The sequence below is a fragment of the Lithobates pipiens genome, unplaced genomic scaffold (assembly GCF_037356315.1).
Source record: "Lithobates pipiens isolate NorthernLeopardFrog02 unplaced genomic scaffold, aLitPip1_a1.2 Scaffold_11, whole genome shotgun sequence".
Lineage (NCBI taxonomy): Eukaryota > Metazoa > Chordata > Amphibia > Anura > Ranidae > Lithobates > Lithobates pipiens.
The window spans coordinates 11,757,087-11,763,305 of NW_027507696.1; the positions used below are offsets into that span (position 1 = coordinate 11,757,087).

The 6,219-nt window shown below is 43.1% G+C and overlaps 1 pseudogene; it reads left to right on the forward strand.

The window, feature by feature from the left end:
* The first annotated feature begins 365 nt into the window (after nt 1-365).
* LOC143961042 (Ig heavy chain V region 914 pseudogene) lies at nt 366-1,327 on the forward strand (annotated as a pseudogene).
* The last annotated feature ends 4,892 nt before the right edge of the window (nt 1,328-6,219 follow it).

The window sequence follows — 6,219 nt, forward strand, 5'->3', positions numbered from 1 at the left end:
GTGTCCGAAACTGTTGCATACACACAGTCGGACCAAGTTGTCGGAAAATCCGATCATTCAGAACGTGATGACGTTATTTAGTTATGATGGGACTACGTTCAGGCTAGTAGCCAATAGCTTTGGTCTAGGAATTTGATCTGAGCATGCGTGGCACTTGGTCCGATCTGAATTCTCTACACATGATCGGAGTATGTCCGATCGGACCAGTTGGTCAGAAAATATTTCCAACATGTTGGAAAATTGGGTTCGACGGATATTCCGACAGAATCATTCCGATGCATACCACACACAGTCGGATTATCCGACAACACGGTCCGATAGGACACATTCCGACGGATTCTCCGACCGTGTGTACAAGGGCTAAGATGGGGGAATCATCCAATGAGGACACTGGTGACAACTTGAAATTCCCTCACTTTGGAGGGGTTTCCTCACTTCCTGTTTTGGCTATGGGACAGGAAGTGAAGGGAAATCTTCCCAATAGGACACAAAATGGCAAATAAATAAAATAAACTGACAAGGGTTATAACTTTTTTATACTCCAAAAAGGAAAACAAGAAAGTTCTGCTTGTAGTTCTACTTTAAAGTAACACTAAACAAAGGTTTAACCATAAAATCAAGACCAAAAGCTGTATATAATCTTTAAATGTGCCCCCGTCATGGTTTTTCATTGTACATATACTTATATGAAGGGAAGGTGTGGGAAGTTATTTGTGGTAAAATACAAATGAAGTAAAATGCAAATGAGCGTTATTTCTTATTTGTAGCCATCACATCACATATACAGGTTCAGTTTAATACATTTTCTTCTGTATGCATACAGGTGGATACAAGAAAAATGAATGTGATATTAGGTTTATTATTATTATTATGCCTACAGTGCTTATCAGGTAAAACATCACAGAAAACCATTTCTTTAGCATTGTTTTTATTCAGTTATTTTATTACTTGAACACAATTTATGTAAAATAACTTTATATATTCTCATTGTTCAGGTGTCCAGTCTGCAGAACTTACCCAATCAGAGCCAGCGGTGATAAAGCCGGGGAACTCTCACACACTGACCTGTAAAGGTTCTGGATTTAATTTCAGTAACTCTCACATGAACTGGTTCAGACAGTTTTCTAGTGGAGAGTTACAGTGGGTCTCACATATAAGCGGTCCCTCAGGGACAAATATACACTATCATGATTCTGTTAAAGGAAGAGTCACAATCTCCAGAGATAACAGTAACAGCCTGACAACACTAAAAATGGACAACATGAAAAGTGAAGACTCCGCTGTGTATTACTGTGCAGGAGAGAGTCACACTGATAAATATGTATAGCCCTACTGAACAAAAACTCTTCACTCCTTCCTCATTGTACCTGTAGGTGGCAGCATTTCATCTTTATAGCTGCAGCTCTGTCCTAATAAGGGCTAAACTACATCAGTGACCTAATAATACAGAGATATTTAAGCAATAACAGTCAATTTGTAGCACTTTGATGATTTAAAAAAAAAAAAAAAAGAAAATAGCTCAGTAGCATAAGTTATATTAACCTATATCATTTTAATAATTATGAATCTGATGCCAACAACAATACTAATTATTATTGTATATTAGGCTCCATTCACACTTGTGCGGCTTGTCATGCGATTTTGGACATCAAAGTCGCCTGACAAGTCACAGCCCATTCTTTTCAATTACACCTGTTCAAATCGGTACGACTTAAAGTTTTAGCGACTTTGAAAAGGTGCCTGCACTTTTTTGGTACGACATTTGATGGGACTTTGGTCCAGAGAATGTAAAGTCAGATCAAAGTCACATCAAAAAGCGCATCAAAGTCACACTGGAAATTATGCAACTTTGAAGACGTGCTGAATGTGAATAGGGCCTCATTTGTTTTTGCATAATTATCTGAAAGCGCTGATGTGTCAATGACAAATCGTGGGACTCACATTTGAGATGCTATTCATTTGAATGACAACTCAAATCACAGTGCCGGTCAGCCACGATAAATTGTGCTGCAATTGTGGCAACCCACATCACGGGAAGCATTTCACATGTTGCCCAAAAGTAGCTCCTGAATCCTCCGATGTGGATTGCCGCGCGATTTATCGTGCGGCAATTGTGGCAGAACCGCTCACCGCGATTTGTTGTGTCTCACTAATGAATGGTATCTCAAATGAGAGTCCTGCGATTTGTCATTCACACATCAGCGCTTTCAAATCGCGAAGAGATTCACAGCAAATCGGCCTGCGATTCAAAAACTCTGAAGTGTGAATGCAGCCTTAAACTGGGCAAGTTTGACAGGTGGTTTTGGGGCAGTTTGGGTAGATGCCTGCTGGGTGGTAATACTTTGACCGAGCCTCCCATTTTACCAGTCACCTGTTTGAATGTGCCACTTCACAGGCGGGTTTAGGGGACCCTTCAAGATTTTTAAGGAATAGTGCATTTTTAATGTTGCACTTTAAACATTATTAAAGTATAACAAAAGGCAGTTTCGTTTTGGATAGAGTAGAGAGGTATTAGAACACCTGTTATTTTGCTGTCTGTGTCCGTTAGGCTACGTTTCCACTATTGCAACCCCAAATTCACGTGATTTAGAGTGGGACTTTAATGCAAATTTGTGTGCAGCTTTGATCCAACTTTACAGTCTCTGGATCAAAGATGCATCAAAAGTCACATCAAAGCAGTGCAAGAACCTTTTCAAAGTCGCATAGATTGGAATGGGTGCTATTGAAATCAATGGGCTGAGACTTGTCTTGTGTCCAAAGTCGCACTACTGGCGAATCACCCTCTCCATTTGTCCTGTTTACCATTATCATTGAAAGTAAAAGAGTGCCAAATTTTGAGTTGTCCCCAGAGCAGTAAGAGATAAGAAATATTTCAACTAGGATGATAGATTTGATGACAACCAGAGATTCCCTCACTTTAAAGGTATATCCTCTCACTTCCTGTTTTGGCTATTGAAAAGGAAGTGGATGGAAAGCAGATGGCAAAACGAAAAAAAAAGAGGACTGAGTTATAAACCTCCCTTACTGTATGAAAAATGGAAAAGAATTACGTTTTTCCTATAGTTCTACTTTAAATTGGTACATGTTTCAGCCCCTCAGGCGCTATTTTGCAAATCCCTTGCCTATTAGCCTAAAAAAAAAAAAAAGAGAAACTGAAGTGAAAGATTAGGCTCCCATTGACTTCAATAGGGTTCCAATTCATCATCCGAACTTATGCTATGTTTGGCTGAGCCTCCCCGTACTAAACCCAGGTGTGTTTGGCTCATTCTTACTTGTTGTCAGTTAGGCCCCCTTCACACAGGCATCATCCGTTCAGTCATGTTTTTTTTTTTTTTTTAGAGAAAAAAATTTAAAATTGTATCATACTTGCTGTAATTTTCCTTTCCTGGTGCCAATCCATGGCAGCATACCTGTGATAGATCTCCGCCTCTACTCCACCTTCAGGACTAGTGAATAGCATAAATTAAAGGGCATTGTCCCTCCCCAACATTCTTCATAATATAGAATACAGAGGGTGGGAGTTTATGCTGCCATGGATCGGCACCAGGAAAGAAAAATTACGTAAGTATGATACAATTTTACGTTTTGCTGGTACCTCCATGGCAACATACCTGTGATAAATAACTAGCTCACACAGGTGGGTTTAATGCTTTAAAAATTTTTAATCAGATATAGACATAGCAGCTCTTCTCCTGAACTCTACAGTGGTAAGAGCTCTGGAATCAACATGATAATGCTTAAGGAACGTGTGTCCAGAAGACCAAGTGGTGGCCCTGCATACTGTTTCCAAAGAAACATTTGCCCTCGCTGCCCAAGAAGCTCATACCGCTCTTGTTGAATGAGCATTCACCTGAGCCAGAGGTTCCAAGCTTTTTACCCTGTATGCTTTCTGAATTAGTTTGACAATCTAGGAAGCCAAGGTTCTGGTAGAAGCTTCCTTTCCTTTATTCTTACCTCATGGGATGATGAGTAACCTTTCAGAATTCCTGAAACTTTCTGTGGCTTCCAAATAGGTCCTGAGGATTTTGGATATGTCTAACTCATGACAGGAGTTTGATTCTGAGTCCATGTAAACTGGTTACGCCCATGGTTCTGACAGATTTGAGGTGACCTTAGGAGTAAACCCTCTGAGAGGGCGAAGTTCTACCCTATCTGGAAAAAAGGATATATGTTCATACCCGATGCCCAGAGAGTGGTGTTCCAAAATCCTCCGCCAACAGAAAAGTTGTTTTTAAAGTTAAAGCGAGATTCCACCCTAAAGTGGAACCTCCGCTGATCGGATCCCTCCCCCCCTCCGGTGTCACAATTGACACCTTTCAGGGGGGAGGGGGGTGGAGATACCTGTCAAAGACAGGTATTTACACCCACTTCCGGGCATAGACTCCCGTGGGAGTCTACGCCATTTCCTGCCCTGCTGCGCTGTCTGCTGGGACACACACGGGTCCCAGTGACAGCGCGGAGCTTTCCTATTGCGCTGCGCGACTCGCGCATGCGCAGTAGGGAACCGGGAAGTGAAGCCGATTCGCTTCACTTCCTGATTCCCTCACCTAGAATGGTGGCGGCAGCAGCCGAGAGCCGAGCGATCGATCGGCCTCGGCTGCCGGCATCGCTGGAACCCGGGACAGGTGAGTGTCCATTTATTAAAAGTCAGCAGCTGTAGTATTTATAGCTGCTGGCTTTTAATATTATTTTTTTTGGTGGAATCCCTCTTTAAGTTCCAAATTGAGACTTCTTCAACCGGCACAAACAGATGAGTGGATAGGACTTCCAATATTAGAGGAAGATCCCACTGTGGGAAGGAACGTCTGGATGGAGGACGCATCTCCAATACTCCCCTGATGAACGTAACCACTAGAGGGTCTTCTGCCCACCTGGTGTTGGCTGCTGCAGAAATTGTGGACACTTGTACCTTGAGGTAACTCTGGCTGAGCCCCAAATCGAGACCTGTGTGCAGAAAACTCGGAACATCAGCAGTGAAAGAGGAGATAGGATCCAATCCTTTTCCTGTGGCATAGGACAAGAACTTGCCCCAAATCCTTGCATATATTGTGTTGGTTGTAGGTTTTCTGGCTTTCACTAGGGTGGATATGACCTCTTGGGAACAGCCTAATGATTCAAACCTCCTCCTTTCAACTTCCATACACGAAGATCCAGCTTCTGTGGGTCTGGATGAGCCAGCCTGCCCTGGGTCAACAAGTGCAGGAAGGGAGGAATTCTGATCAGAGGATCCACAATGAGGTTCATGGCTAGAGGAAACCAAGGTCTCTTCAGCCAATAGGTAGCACTGCTAGCACTTGGACTGGTTTGTTTGGGAGTCTGAGGAGAAACTTCGAAATGAGTGGGCGAGGAGGAAAGGCGTAAGCTGTCTTGAAGGTCCAAGGACAAGACAGCGCATCTACTCCCTCCGCTTGTGGATGTGGAAGGCGAGAGAAGAATCTCCTGAGTTTTCAATTCTCCTGCGTAGTAAAGAGATCCATCTTTTAGGTCTTCCATAGATTGGAGATTTGGTTGAACACATGGGGATGGAGAGACCATTCATTGTCCCCAAACCTCCTTGATAAGACATCTGTCTCTGTGTTCATCTTGCCTGGGAGATATATTGCCCTGAGGGCTACCAGGTTTCTCTCTGCCCAGAGCATTACAGGTTCCATTTCACTCAGAAGTGATTTTCTGTGGGTGCCCCCTTGTTTCTGAAGATACGAGACTGCCGCCTTGTTGTCTAAACGCAGAAGTACTCTCTGTTCCCTGACCTGAGATGCAAAAGAGGTTAAGGCTAGATATGCTGCCCTCATTTCTAGGATGTTGGACACTATCCCTCTGGTGGGAAAGGACCATCTTCCCTTAATCCGGAATTCTCTGCAATGGGCACCCCACCCCTGGCCACTAGCATCTGACGTAATTGTGGTCCATGAGTCAACCCAAATGAACCCAAATGATGGGACCGGGAGAGATTCTCTGGATTCATCCACCAGTGTAGACTCCTGCTAATTAGCGTTGTTAAATGGATTGTCTGAGAAAGATGTTGCTGTCTCCATTATATTATGAATCCCATCTGGAAGTGTCTCAGATGCCAGTGAGACCATGGAACTATAGGTATGCACCAGGACATTGTGCCAATAAGGCTCCCACACTGTGAGGCTGATAGATGAGACCTCTGTATGATCTTGGATACCTTCTGAATGATGCCCTCCATCTTCCTTTGGGGTAAAGAGTCTGTGC